Raw genomic sequence first — 16515 nt, 5'->3', positions numbered from 1 at the left:
CAACCTACCTACATCAGAGACACATTGGATTTTATCCAGAAAATTGAACAACTCGCTCTTCCCCCCAATGTGCTCATTTGTACATTTGACATCACTAGCATGTACACCAACATGACAGCGGTTGAACTCTTAAGAGCTGTGGACGAAGCTTTGCCCACCACCCTGTGTATCCCACCACTACCACCTATCCACAAATCACACATCGTGTCACTTCTTGAGCTCATCTTGAAAAACAACAACTTTGTGTTTGACAACCAACACTACAACCAGTGCATTGGGGCCGCCATGGGAATGACAGCATCCCCAGAAATATGCGATATACGCATGTTTCAACTCATGATTGAAATCCTCGACAAATATGCCTACAAAGACACAATTCTCTGGCACAGACGCTACAGAGATGACGGCATCTTGTTCTTTAATGCTGACCAAAACCAAATACATCAGCTGTTTGATATTGCCAACGCCCACCATCTATTACTCAAATTCACAAACAACATCTCTGACTCAGAGGCGACGTTTCTTGACACCACCATCTACAAGGGTAACAGATTCTTGTCCAACAAAATATTGGACTTGAAAACACACAGGAAATCTACTGAAACATTTCAGTATCTCCATCGGGAATCTGCCCACCCTCCTAGTGTCTTTAAAGGACTTGTGAAAGGTGAATTGATCAGATACATTCGCACCAACAACAACATAACCACACAGAACAAGGAAACTGATTTATTCCTTTCAAAACTCCTTGAGAGAGAATATATACCGGACGAACTGGAGTTAATCAAACGGGAAGTCTTGAACATACCAAGAAACACACTTCTAAAACAAAAGAGAGACCATCCCACCAAAAACAAAGCTCCACCACTCCTCATGGTCTCAACCTACAACCCTAGACTGAGACACCTTAAAAAGAAACTCTTGAAACACTGGAAGCTGATTCTACAAGACACAGAATGTTCCGGCTTGTTCCCTAAACCTCCCCTCGTTGCCTATGCAAGACACAGGAACTTGAAAGATCATCTTGTTAAAACCTCTTAACAAGTCAAGTGACATAACAACCCCTGCCTTGCTTACATAAGGTAATGAAAACAATACAACGCCAAGAAATTTCGCTTATTCAAAACGACATACCCCCCTGACATAACAACAGTCACGGAAATCACGGAGAGAATAAATAAAGCTACGAAAAAACATAAGTGTTACACCAACAAACGGTGAAGGTAAAAACAACCCAACCTCTCTGAAGATGAAAGGAAAGCCCTCAAGGAGCTATCTGACAATCAAGACATAGTCATACGTAAAGCTGACAAAAACAACACAATCTAGATCTTGAACAAAACTACCTACGACGAGGAAGCACAATTCCATCTTTCAGGGGTACACTACAAAACCATCCCCCCACCTGATCAACTGTCACTGATCAACCAAATGATGACAATCATAACATCTAAAGGAAACCCAACAAATTGACAAACCAACATACAATTCCCTGTGCCAAACCAAAAATGCAAAACAATGGGCAAACTGTACTTTCTCCCTAAAGTACACAAATTCTCCAAAGAAGAAATTTGCAACCTACAAACAAACGGAGTCCAGGGTACTAGAATTCCAGGCAGACCTATCATTTCCCAATGTGACACCCCCTCCCAATACGTGGGAAAATGCATCGATTTCTTCCTACTACCTACAGTAAAAAGACAACCTACCTACATCAGAGACACATTGGATTTTATCCAGAAAATTGAACAACTCACTCTTCCCCCCAATGTGCTCATTTGTACATTTGACATCACTAGCATGTACACCAACATGACAGCGGTTGAACTCTTAAGAGCTGTGGACGAAGCTTTGCCCACCACCCTGTGTATCCCACCACTACCACCTATCCACAAATCACACATCGTGTCACTTCTTGAGCTCATCTTGAAAAACAACAACTTTGTGTTTGACAACCAACACTACAACCAGTGCATTGGGGGCGCCATGGGAATGACAGCATCCCCAGAAATATGCGATATACGCATGTTTCAACTTATGATTGAAATTCTCGACAAATATGCCTACAAAGACACAATTCTCTGGCACAGACGCTACAGAGATGACGGCATCTTGTTCTTTAATGCTGACCAAAACCAAATACATCAGCTGTTTGATATTGCCAACGCCCACCATCTATTACTCAAATTTACAAACAACATCTCTGACTCAGAGGCGACGTTTCTTGACACCACCTTCTACAAGGGTAACAGATTCTTGTCCAACAAAATATTGGACTTGAAAACACACAGGAAATCTACTGAAACATTTCAGTATCTCCATCGGGAATCTGCCCACCCTCCTAGTGTCTTTAAAGGACTTGTGAAAGGTGAATTGATCAGATACATTCGCACCAACAACAACATAACCACACAGAACAAGGAAACTGATTTATTCCTTTCAAAACTCCTTGAGAGAGAATATATACCGGACGAACTGGAGTTAATCAAACGGGAAGTCTTGAACATACCAAGAAACATATTTCTAAAACAAAAGAGACCATCCCACCAAAAACAAAGCTCCACCACTCCTCATGGTCTCAACCTACAACCCTAGACTGAGACACCTTAAAAAGAAACTCTTGAAACACTGGAAGCTGATTCTACAAGACACAGAATGTTCCGGCTTGTTCCCTAAACCTCCCCTCCTTGCCTATGCAAGACACAGGAACTTGAAAGATCATCTTGTTAAAACCTCTTAACAAGTCAAGTGACATAACAACCCCTGCCTTGCTTACATAAGGTAATGAAAACAATACAACGCCAAGAAATTTCGCTTATTCAAAACGACATACCCCCCTGACATAACAACAGTCACGGAAATCACGGAGAGAATAAATAAAGCTACGAAAAAACATAAGTGTTACACCAACAAACGGTGAAGGTAAAAACAACCCAACCTCTCTGAAGATGAAAGGAAAGCCCTCAAGGAGCTATCTGACAATCAAGACATAGTCATACGTAAAGCTGACAAAAACAACACAATCTAGATCTTGAACAAAACTACCTACGACGAGGAAGCACAATTCCATCTTTCAGGGGTACACTACAAAACCATCCCCCCACCTGATCAACTGTCACTGATCAACCAAATGATGACAATCATAACACATCTAAAGGAAACCCAACAAATTGACAAACCAACATACAATTCCCTGTGCCAAACCAAAAATGCAAAACAATGGGCAAACTGTACTTTCTCCCTAAAGTACACAAATTCTCCAAAGAAGAAATTTGCAACCTACAAACAAACGGAGTCCAGGGTACTAGAATTCCAGGCAGACCTATCATTTCCCAATGTGACACCCCCTCCCAATACGTGGGAAAATGCATCGATTTCTTCCTACTACCTACAGTAAAAAGACAACCTACCTACATCAGAGACACATTGGATTTTATCCAGAAAATTGAACAACTCACTCTTCCCCCCAATGTGCTCATTTGTACATTTGACATCACTAGCATGTACACCAACATGACAGCGGTTGAACTCTTAAGAGCTGTGGACGAAGCTTTGCCCACCACCCTGTGTATCCCACCACTACCACCTATCCACAAATCACACATCGTGTCACTTCTTGAGCTCATCTTGAAAAACAACAACTTTGTGTTTGACAACCAACACTACAACCAGTGCATTGGGGCCGCCATGGGAATGACAGCATCCCCAGAAATATGCGATATACGCATGTTTCAACTCATGATTGAAATCCTCGACAAATATGCCTACAAAGACACAATTCTCTGGCACAGACGCTACAGAGATGACGGCATCTTGTTCTTTAATGCTGACCAAAACCAAATACATCAGCTGTTTGATATTGCCAACGCCCACCATCTATTACTCAAATTCACAAACAACATCTCTGACTCAGAGGCGACGTTTCTTGACACCACCATCTACAAGGGTAACAGATTCTTGTCCAACAAAATATTGGACTTGAAAACACACAGGAAATCTACTGAAACATTTCAGTATCTCCATCGGGAATCTGCCCACCCTCCTAGTGTCTTTAAAGGACTTGTGAAAGGTGAATTGATCAGATACATTTGCACCAACAACAACATAACCACACAGAACAAGGAAACTGATTTATTCCTTTCAAAACTCCTTGAGAGAGAATATATACCGGACGAACTGGAGTTAATCAAACGGGAAGTCTTGAACATACCAAGAAACACACTTCTAAAACAAAAGAGACCATCCCACCAAAAACAAAGCTCCACCACTCCTCATGGTCTCAACCTACAACCCTAGACTGAGACACCTTAAAAAGAAACTCTTGAAACACTGGAAGCTGATTCTACAAGACACAGAATGTTCCGGCTTGTTCCCTAAACCTCCCCTCGTTGCCTATGCAAGACACAGGAACTTGAAAGATCATCTTGTTAAAACCTCTTAACAAGTCAAGTGACATAACAACCCCTGCCTTGCTTACATAAGGTAATGAAAACAATACAACGCCAAGAAATTTCGCTTATTCAAAACGACATACCCCCCTGACATAACAACAGTCACGGAAATCACGGAGAGAATAAATAAAGCTACGAAAAAACATAAGTGTTACACCAACAAACGGTGAAGGTAAAAACAACCCAACCTCTCTGAAGATGAAAGGAAAGCCCTCAAGGAGCTATCTGACAATCAAGACATAGTCATACGTAAAGCTGACAAAAACAACACAATCTAGATCTTGAACAAAACTACCTACGACGAGGAAGCACAATTCCATCTTTCAGGGGTACACTACAAAACCATCCCCCCACCTGATCAACTGTCACTGATCAACCAAATGATGACAATCATAACATCTAAAGGAAACCCAACAAATTGACAAACCAACATACAATGTTCTGTGCCAAACCAAAAATGCAAAACAATGGGCAAACTGTACTTTCTCCCTAAAGTACACAAATTCTCCAAAGAGGAAATGTGCAACCTACAAACAAACGGAGTCCAGGGTACTAGAATTCCAGGCAGACCTATCATTTCCCAATGTGACACCCCCTCCCACTACGTGGGAAAATTCATCGATTTCTTCCTACTACCTACAGTAAAAAGACAACCTACCTACATCAGAGACACATTGGATTTTATCCAGAAAATTGAACAACTCGCTCTTCCCCCCAATGTGCTCATTTGTACATTTGACATCACTAGCATGTACACCAACATGACAGCGGTTGAACTCTTAAGAGCTGTGGACGAAGCTTTGCCCACCACCCTGTGTATCCCACCACTACCACCTATCCACAAATCACACATCGTGTCACTTCTTGAGCTCATCTTGAAAAACAACAACTTTGTGTTTGACAACCAACACTACAACCAGTGCATTGGGGCCGCCATGGGAATGACAGCATCCCCAGAAATATGCGATATACGCATGTTTCAACTCATGATTGAAATCCTCGACAAATATGCCTACAAAGACACAATTCTCTGGCACAGACGCTACAGAGATGACGGCATCTTGTTCTTTAATGCTGACCAAAACCAAATACATCAGCTGTTTGATATTGCCAACGCCCACCATCTATTACTCAAATTCACAAACAACATCTCTGACTCAGAGGCGACGTTTCTTGACACCACCATCTACAAGGGTAACAGATTCTTGTCCAACAAAATATTGGACTTGAAAACACACAGGAAATCTACTGAAACATTTCAGTATCTCCATCGGGAATCTGCCCACCCTCCTAGTGTCTTTAAAGGACTTGTGAAAGGTGAATTGATCAGATACATTCGCACCAACAACAACATAACCACACAGAACAAGGAAACTGATTTATTCCTTTCAAAACTCCTTGAGAGAGAATATATACCGGACGAACTGGAGTTAATCAAACGGGAAGTCTTGAACATACCAAGAAACACACTTCTAAAACAAAAGAGAGACCATCCCACCAAAAACAAAGCTCCACCACTCCTCATGGTCTCAACCTACAACCCTAGACTGAGACACCTTAAAAAGAAACTCTTGAAACACTGGAAGCTGATTCTACAAGACACAGAATGTTCCGGCTTGTTCCCTAAACCTCCCCTCGTTGCCTATGCAAGACACAGGAACTTGAAAGATCATCTTGTTAAAACCTCTTAACAAGTCAAGTGACATAACAACCCCTGCCTTGCTTACATAAGGTAATGAAAACAATACAACGCCAAGAAATTTCGCTTATTCAAAACGACATACCCCCCTGACATAACAACAGTCACGGAAATCACGGAGAGAATAAATAAAGCTACGAAAAAACATAAATGTTACACCAACAAACGGTGAAGGTAAAAACAACCCAACCTCTCTGAAGATGAAAGGAAAGCCCTCAAGGAGCTATCTGACAATCAAGACATAGTCATACGTAAAGCTGACAAAAACAACACAATCTAGATCTTGAACAAAACTACCTACGACGAGGAAGCACAATTCCATCTTTCAGGGGTACACTACAAAACCATCCCCCCACCTGATCAACTGTCACTGATCAACCAAATGATGACAATCATAACATCTAAAGGAAACCCAACAAATTGACAAACCAACATACAATTCCCTGTGCCAAACCAAAAATGCAAAACAATGGGCAAACTGTACTTTCTCCCTAAAGTACACAAATTCTCCAAAGAAGAAATTTGCAACCTACAAACAAACGGAGTCCAGGGTACTAGAATTCCAGGCAGACCTATCATTTCCCAATGTGACACCCCCTCCCAATACGTGGGAAAATGCATCGATTTCTTCCTACTACCTACAGTAAAAAGACAACCTACCTACATCAGAGACACATTGGATTTTATCCAGCAAATTGAACAACTCACTCTTCCCCCCAATGTGCTCATTTGTACATTTGACATCACTAGCATGTACACCAACATGACAGCGGTTGAACTCTTAAGAGCTGTGGACGAAGCTTTGCCCACCACCCTGTGTATCCCACCACTACCACCTATCCACAAATCACACATCGTGTCACTTCTTGAGCTCATCTTGAAAAACAACAACTTTGTGTTTGACAACCAACACTACAACCAGTGCATTGGGGGCGCCATGGGAATGACATCATCCCCAGAAATATGCGATATACGCATGTTTCAACTTATGATTGAAATCCTCGACAAATATGCCTACAAAGACACAATTCTCTGGCACAGACGCTACAGAGATGACGGCATCTTGTTCTTTAATGCTGACCAAAACCAAATACATCAGCTGTTTGATATTGCCAACGCCCACCATCTATTACTCAAATTTTCAAACAACATCTCTGACTCAGAGGCGACGTTTCTTGACACCACCTTCTACAAGGGTAACAGATTCTTGTCCAACAAAATATTGGACTTGAAAACACACAGGAAATCTACTGAAACATTTCAGTATCTCCATCGGGAATCTGCCCACCCTCCTAGTGTCTTTAAAGGACTTGTGAAAGGTGAATTGATCAGATACATTCGCACCAACAACAACATAACCACACAGAACAAGGAAACTGATTTATTCCTTTCAAAACTCCTTGAGAGAGAATATATACCGGACGAACTGGAGTTAATCAAACGGGAAGTCTTGAACATACCAAGAAACATATTTCTAAAACAAAAGAGACCATCCCACCAAAAACAAAGCTCCACCACTCCTCATGGTCTCAACCTACAACCCTAGACTGAGACACCTTAAAAAGAAACTCTTGAAACACTGGAAGCTGATTCTACAAGACACAGAATGTTCCGGCTTGTTCCCTAAACCTCCCCTCCTTGCCTATGCAAGACACAGGAACTTGAAAGATCATCTTGTTAAAACCTCTTAACAAGTCAAGTGACATAACAACCCCTGCCTTGCTTACATAAGGTAATGAAAACAATACAACGCCAAGAAATTTCGCTTATTCAAAACGACATACCCCCCTGACATAACAACAGTCACGGAAATCACGGAGAGAATAAATAAAGCTACGAAAAAACATAAATGTTACACCAACAAACGGTGAAGGTAAAAACAACCCAACCTCTCTGAAGATGAAAGGAAAGCCCCCAAGGAGCTATCTGACAATCAAGACATAGTCATACGTAAAGCTGACAAAAACAACACAATCTAGATCTTGAACAAAACTACCTACGACGAGGAAGCACAATTCCATCTTTCAGGGGTACACTACAAAACCATCCCCCCACCTGATCAACTGTCACTGATCAACCAAATGATGACAATCATAACACATCTAAAGGAAACCCAACAAATTGACAAACCAACATACAATTCCCTGTGCCAAACCAAAAATGCAAAACAATGGGCAAACTGTACTTTCTCCCTAAAGTACACAAATTCTCCAAAGAAGAAATTTGCAACCTACAAACAAACGGAGTCCAGGGTACTAGAATTCCAGGCAGACCTATCATTTCCCAATGTGACACCCCCTCCCAATACGTGGGAAAATGCATCGATTTCTTCCTACTACCTACAGTAAAAAGACAACCTACCTACATCAGAGACACATTGGATTTTATCCAGAAAATTGAACGATTCACTCTTCCCCCCAATGTGCTCATTTGTACATTTGACATCACTAGCATGTACACCAACATGACAGCGGTTGAACTCTTAAGAGCTGTGGACGAAGCTTTGCCCACCACCCTGTGTATCCCACCACTACCACCTATCCACAAATCACACATCGTGTCACTTCTTGAGCTCATCTTGAAAAACAACAACTTTGTGTTTGACAACCAACACTACAACCAGTGCATTGGGGCCGCCATGGGAATGACAGCATCCCCAGAAATATGCGATATACGCATGTTTCAACTCATGATTGAAATCCTCGACAAATATGCCTACAAAGACACAATTCTCTGGCACAGACGCTACAGAGATGACGGCATCTTGTTCTTTAATGCTGACCAAAACCAAATACATCAGCTGTTTGATATTGCCAACGCCCACCATCTATTACTCAAATTCACAAACAACATCTCTGACTCAGAGGCGACGTTTCTTGACACCACCATCTACAAGGGTAACAGATTCTTGTCCAACAAAATATTGGACTTGAAAACACACAGGAAATCTACTGAAACATTTCAGTATCTCCATCGGGAATCTGCCCACCCTCCTAGTGTCTTTAAAGGACTTGTGAAAGGTGAATTGATCAGATACATTTGCACCAACAACAACATAACCACACAGAACAAGGAAACTGATTTATTCCTTTCAAAAGTCCTTGAGAGAGAATATATACCGGACGAACTGGAGTTAATCAAACGGGAAGTCTTGAACATACCAAGAAACACACTTCTAAAACAAAAGAGACCATCCCACCAAAAACAAAGCTCCACCACTCCTCATGGTCTCAACCTACAACCCTAGACTGAGACACCTTAAAAAGAAACTCTTGAAACACTGGAAGCTGATTCTACAAGACACAGAATGTTCCGGCTTGTTCCCTAAACCTCCCCTCGTTGCCTATGCAAGACACAGGAACTTGAAAGATCATCTTGTTAAAACCTCTTAACAAGTCAAGTGACATAACAACCCCTGCCTTGCTTACATAAGGTAATGAAAACAATACAACGCCAAGAAATTTCGCTTATTCAAAACGACATACCCCCCTGACATAACAACAGTCACGGAAATCACGGAGAGAATAAATAAAGCTACGAAAAAACATAAGTGTTACACCAACAAACGGTGAAGGTAAAAACAACCCAACCTCTCTGAAGATGAAAGGAAAGCCCTCAAGGAGCTATCTGACAATCAAGACATAGTCATACGTAAAGCTGACAAAAACAACACAATCTAGATCTTGAACAAAACTACCTACGACGAGGAAGCACAATTCCATCTTTCAGGGGTACACTACAAAACCATCCCCCCACCTGATCAACTGTCACTGATCAACCAAATGATGACAATCATAACATCTAAAGGAAACCCAACAAATTGACAAACCAACATACAATGTTCTGTGCCAAACCAAAAATGCAAAACAATGGGCAAACTGTACTTTCTCCCTAAAGTACACAAATTCTCCAAAGAAGAAATTTGCAACCTACAAACAAACGGAGTCCAGGGTACTAGAATTCCAGGCAGACCTATCATTTCCCAATGTGACACCCCCTCCCAATACGTGGGAAAATGCATCGATTTCTTCCTACTACCTACAGTAAAAAGACAACCTACCTACATCAGAGACACATTGGATTTTATCCAGCAAATTGAACGATTCACTCTTCCCCCCAATGTGCTCATTTGTACATTTGACATCACTAGCATGTACACCAACATGACAGCGGTTGAACTCTTAAGAGCTGTGGACGAAGCTTTGCCCACCACCCTGTGTATCCCACCACTACCACCTATCCACAAATCACACATCGTGTCACTTCTTGAGCTCATCTTGAAAAACAACAACTTTGTGTTTGACAACCAACACTACAACCAGTGCATTGGGGGCGCCATGGGAATGACATCATCCCCAGAAATATGCGATATACGCATGTTTCAACTCATGATTGAAATCCTCGACAAATATGCCTACAAAGACACAATTCTCTGGCACAGACGCTACAGAGATGACGGCATCTTGTTCTTTAATGCTGACCAAAACCAAATACATCAGCTGTTTGATATTGCCAACGCCCACCATCTATTACTCAAATTTACAAACAACATCTCTGACTCAGAGGCGACGTTTCTTGACACCACCATCTACAAGGGTAACAGATTCTTGTCCAACAAAATATTGGACTTGAAAACACACAGGAAATCTACTGAAACATTTCAGTATCTCCATCGGGAATCTGCCCACCCTCCTAGTGTCTTTAAAGGACTTGTGAAAGGTGAATTGATCAGATACATTCGCACCAACAACAACATAACCACACAGAACAAGGAAACTGATTTATTCCTTTCAAAACTCCTTGAGAGAGAATATATACCGGACGAACTGGAGTTAATCAAACGGGAAGTCTTGAACATACCAAGAAACATACTTCTAAAACAAAAGAGACCATCCCACCAAAAACAAAGCTCCACCACTCCTCATGGTCTCAACCTACAACCCTAGACTGAGACACCTTAAAAAGAAACTCTTGAAACACTGGAAGCTGATTCTACAAGACACAGAATGTTCCGGCTTGTTCCCTAAACCTCCCCTCGTTGCCTATGCAAGACACAGGAACTTGAAAGATCATCTTGTTAAAACCTCTTAACAAGTCAAGTGACATAACAACCCCTGCCTTGCTTACATAAGGTAATGAAAACAATACAACGCCAAGAAATTTCGCTTATTCAAAACGACATACCCCCCTGACATAACAACAGTCACGGAAATCACGGAGAGAATAAATAAAGCTACGAAAAAACATAAGTGTTACACCAACAAACGGTGAAGGTAAAAACAACCCAACCTCTCTGAAGATGAAAGGAAAGCCCTCAAGGAGCTATCTGACAATCAAGACATAGTCATACGTAAAGCTGACAAAAACAACACAATCTAGATCTTGAACAAAACTACCTACGACGAGGAAGCACAATTCCATCTTTCAGGGGTACACTACAAAACCATCCCCCCACCTGATCAACTGTCACTGATCAACCAAATGATGACAATCATAACACATCTAAAGGAAACCCAACAAATTGACAAACCAACATACAATGTTCTGTGCCAAACCAAAAATGCAAAACAATGGGCAAACTGTACTTTCTCCCTAAAGTACACAAATTCTCCAAAGAAGAAATTTGCAACCTACAAACAAACGGAGTCCAGGGTACTAGAATTCCAGGCAGACCTATCATTTCCCAATGTGACACCCCCTCCCACTACGTGGGAAAATTCATCGATTTCTTCCTACTACCTACAGTAAAAAGACAACCTACCTACATCAGAGACACATTGGATTTTATCCAGCAAATTGAACAACTCACTCTTCCCCCCAATGTGCTCATTTGTACATTTGACATCACTAGCATGTACACCAACATGACAGCGGTTGAACTCTTAAGAGCTGTGGACGAAGCTTTGCCCACCACCCTGTGAATCCCACCACTACCACCTATCCACAAATCACACATCGTGTCACTTCTTGAGCTCATCTTGGAAAACACAACTTTGTGTTCGACAACCAACACTACAACCAGTGCAGTGCATTGGGGCCGCCATGGGAATGACAGCATCCCCAGAAATATGCGATATATACGCATGTTTCAACTCATGATTGAAATCCTCGACAAATATGCCTACAAAGACACAATTCTCTGGCACAGAGATGACGGCATCTTGTTCTTTAATGCTGACCAAAACCAAATACATCAGCTGTTTGATATTGCAAACGTCCACCATCCATTACTCAAATTCACATACAACATCTCTGACTCAGAGGCGACGTTTCTTGACACCACCATCTACAAGGGTAACAGGTTCTCCTCCAACAAAATATTGGACTTGAAAACACACAGGAAATCTACTGAAACATTTCAGTATCTCCATCGGGAATCTGCCCACCCTCCTAGTGTCTTTAAAGGACTTGTGAAAGGTGAATTGGTCAGATACATTCGCACCAACAACAACATAACCACACAGAACAAGGAAACTGATTTATTCCTTTCAAAACTTCTTGAGAGAGAATATATACCGGACGAACAGTTTTTCACTGATCAATAGTGCTGATAACACGAATGAATCGACACGCAACACGGTCACTCAGCCGCAACGGAGAGGGAGGGACGCAGTTTCGCGCCCAACAATCACCCCCACGGCAACTCCGCCCACCATGCCAAAAGGGCCCCACTACACATCTACACAAACCAGCCAACCCACGGGCGGAACTTGGTCCCACCAATAATATCGCAGAACAACTCTGACGAGATTGTCTACTAAAACAGACAGAATCAACTACTTGACCACATCACGAGTTTCTCCTGATTCCGAGACCTACCACGCTTTCCCACTACGCTCCTTGATCTACACCACCCTAGCTTTAGCAAAATGGCCACCACCAACTTCTCTATGGAGATTGCTGAAACTCAATTCAACTTTTCGTTGGAAGAAGAAGAGGAGTCTACCATCAACGCCAGCCAGTACCACGCCGCCAGGGAGATGGAACTCAACTCCCACATCTTGAAAGAACACGACAACATCCTCGAAATAAGCTTGTTCCCTGCGGACGCAAACGCTCCCGCCCAAGCCATACAGGTTAACCTGAAACCAGCCAAAGAAAGGGTAATCCCCATCTTGGACAAACTGCAGGAAACCTTCAAATGCAGAATGAGTCTTACCAGATAAATATATCGACAAAGAAGTTGAAACACTGATTGCCCTTCTGAAGGAATGCAATCGGGATGTGAATGGTACAGCTGATATTGGACACGGTCTGCCTTGAATGGGGAGGTTGGCGATGAATCGCACTGTACACTACAGGACATTTTCCTCTCAGTCTTACTGATTTTCAATCATCGGTTTGGATCAACCAGCAGGTAAGTTATTGTTTTTAAAATCCAAGACATGGCCATTGCAAACGTGGCCTTTGTAGAACTGAGCAAGATTTATCTGTTGTGTATGTATCTGTGTGTTACTGATTACTGGGTGTGACTGTGAGTCACTGAGTGTGTTTTTGTTGTGTTCTGTTTTTTTTACTCAAGTTTATAAAATGCTTGATATCTTTAATCTGCATGCACAGAATCAAATGCTGCTGTATCAGTGTATGAACTATGGTTGTAAAAGAATAAACAAAACAATTACTGAATTGTGAGTGATTTGGCTCTGATAGTGAAGTTGAAATGGTACTTATTTCATTTTCAAGACATGTTATGTTAATATTGTTCTGGTTTTTTTCAGGCCTCCCGAGAAACCAGAGATGATGTGCATCATTCATACAGCTCCTGTCTTCCAGTTCCAACAGTTTACCTTTAAACATGGATACATGTACTGGAGAGGTATCAGGATGACTTGGCGTGGTGCTTTACATTACAGACTACCCCTGAAGAGTAAGTTACACATTTCTTTACCACGTACAGCTTTTGCTTGTCAAATCTGTATGGTAAAATGTATTTATGTATATACTAGTAACATTAGGTATTGGTGATGGTAGTCTGAAGCTATAAACATGTACTGATGTAGATAATTCAGCAGTCTTTTGTTCTTTGTAAATTGTATTACAAGTACTTTGTAGATGAAATTATTCATACATTTGAAGATGCATAGTAATACTGTGCATGGTAATTGGTATGATGTACTTTGTATACATATTAATGGTACAAATATCTTTATTTTCTCTCTCCTTCCCATCTTAAAGTTTGTTGCAACCCTATACTCATAAAGTGCATTATACTGTTTGTATGAACATTGAACTATTGTGATGCAAGAAAGTAAAACATGAAATAGCTAGAATCTCTGCTAAAATGAAAGATTTACTCGTTACTGGAATTATTTTAAATACAGTCAGTCCTTTCCTTGGCTCACAATCACAGATCTGGCCAGTTTGTTTTTATAGGTTTTTTGTTTTTTTAACATGGAATAAGAGTAACAATGTAAATTGTAATACCGCCTGTGTACTTGGATACCTACTTCTACATTCAACACCCTGACTGCCCCTGCGCAGAGTTAGAATTTTCTGAATGAATTCACATCACATTTCTCAACAAAACTGTAAGGTGTCAACGCTAAATATATGTGTGGGATGAGGGCTCATGTTGAATTTAAAAAATAGTAACTTTCCATCACATTCCAGAAAAGCTGCTCACATCATCAGCATAACAAGATATCATGTTGTTAGAAAGGTTCTTGTGAGGAAATCTGTTTAATTTTAATGATGAAAGTATAAATATATCCATGAAATAAAAGGTTTTCACAGGAAGGAATGATGGCACCTGTAATATTACAGAACAATGTTTACAGTTTAGTTCATAGTTGCCACTGTCAGTATCACCCACACTATTCTCCATCCCACTGATCTTGTGAAGAACAAGTATTACCTCCTACCTACCTTTCCGCACCCCCACCCCCAACACACACCCTCTTCTCGATACCCAAAACATATCCCCATCAGCGCACAGCAAAGTCTGGATGTGCTCAGTAATACATTTTCTTTATTTTCCAGGAAGTGAGGTGCCGAGATATGACGAGATATGACGTGCAGGCAGCTTGCAGAGTGGTGCCTGGCTTTGCTGCGGATGATGATCAGATTCAGTCCATTCTGTGCTGACAGAGCTACCAGAACTGCTTTAATATAGTCCATCTGAAGATGCTTACACTTACAGAGGTTTTCTGTTGCCTTAGTGGTGAAATGAACATGTAACAAATTAACAATAACATTCTACACAAATAATGTGTGGTGCGGTGTGTATCAAGGGTACATTTTGACTTATGTAAGTTGTCATTTCAGCTAAATACAGGTAGTGTTTGGTATGCAGATATTTTCTTACAGCAAACATCGGTTTGTTTGTTTTTACTACATAAAGTGGTATTATCTTTTATGTTGTTTGAGTGCTTTAAGTTGAGCTGTTCACAGGCAGTATTTTACACACAGGCTTAGCTTTGGGAGATGTGTGTGTATGAACTATGATTCAGTCAATGCGTGTTCATGTATAGACTTTGTTTGCAATATTAGAATTTAGATCTTTTAACTGCATTATGCACATGAAATGTGTTAACCCATGACTTGTTCTTCCTTTGAATCCCAGGGCCGGACTAGGCGAAGAGGAGGGGGGGGGTTGCCAGTGGTGGCCCAGGGGGATGTCCCCCCTGGCGGCAGGGGCGGATCAGTTCATTTTCTGGGTGGTTTTTTTTAAAAGTATATTGTGAAGATATGGGTGTGAAGGCGCGAAGCGCTGAGCCGACGGCGCAAAGCGCCTAGCTTGCTAGGGGGGTCCGGGGGCATGCCCCCCCAGAAAATTTTGAAAAAAAGGATGCAAAATGGTGCAATCTGGTGCATTCTGAGGATGATCATTACCAGTTTCAGGCAGCAGATTTTGTCACTGATTAATACCCCAAAAATTGAAACTCAATGTAAAATAAAGAAATGCATACTTCATTCAATATTTTTATTTTTTGGCTGGGGGGGGGGGTCCGGAAACCCTAGAACCCCCCCCCCCCCTCGTTGTGGGGGTCAGGGGGCGAAGCCCCCTGAAGCTGATGGGTAGGTCATATTCTGAGATAGGAAAATGGTCGCTCCTTGCATGAAACGGCATAAAATAAGCAATAATAAAAAAAATTAAATAAGGTACATGTTTAGGCTAGGGGGGGGGGGGGGTTGCGCAACCCCCATAACCCCCCCGGTAGTCCGGCCCTGAATCCTAATCAGTACTTTATCTTGTTTAAAATTTTCATTGATTCTGTTTTTGGGTCGTTCTAGTGCATCCTGGATGGTTCAATTCATTCTTATGTTGTGCCGAAATGTTGCTTTTGTAATACAGTCTGCCAAGATTGTGTCTTTCACTTGCATGTGGTGAACTTACTTTTTAAAGGCCTGCTCTGCCTCATTAAA

The 16515-nt window shown here is 41.5% G+C and overlaps 1 long non-coding RNA gene across 1 annotated transcript; it reads left to right on the top strand.

The window, feature by feature from the left end:
* Positions 1–11720: 11720 nt before the first annotated feature.
* On the top strand, positions 11721–15704 carry LOC138976046 (uncharacterized). The gene is made up of 3 exons (XR_011458854.1): positions 11721–13507; positions 13869–14017; positions 15130–15704. It is a non-coding gene; the product is annotated as an uncharacterized lncRNA (long non-coding RNA).
* The last annotated feature ends 811 nt before the right edge of the window (positions 15705–16515 follow it).

The sequence above is a fragment of the Littorina saxatilis genome, linkage group LG9 (assembly GCF_037325665.1).
Source record: "Littorina saxatilis isolate snail1 linkage group LG9, US_GU_Lsax_2.0, whole genome shotgun sequence".
NCBI classification, from domain to species: Eukaryota; Metazoa; Mollusca; class Gastropoda; order Littorinimorpha; family Littorinidae; genus Littorina; species Littorina saxatilis.
This window is presented reverse-complemented; position numbering and strand designations above follow the sequence as displayed.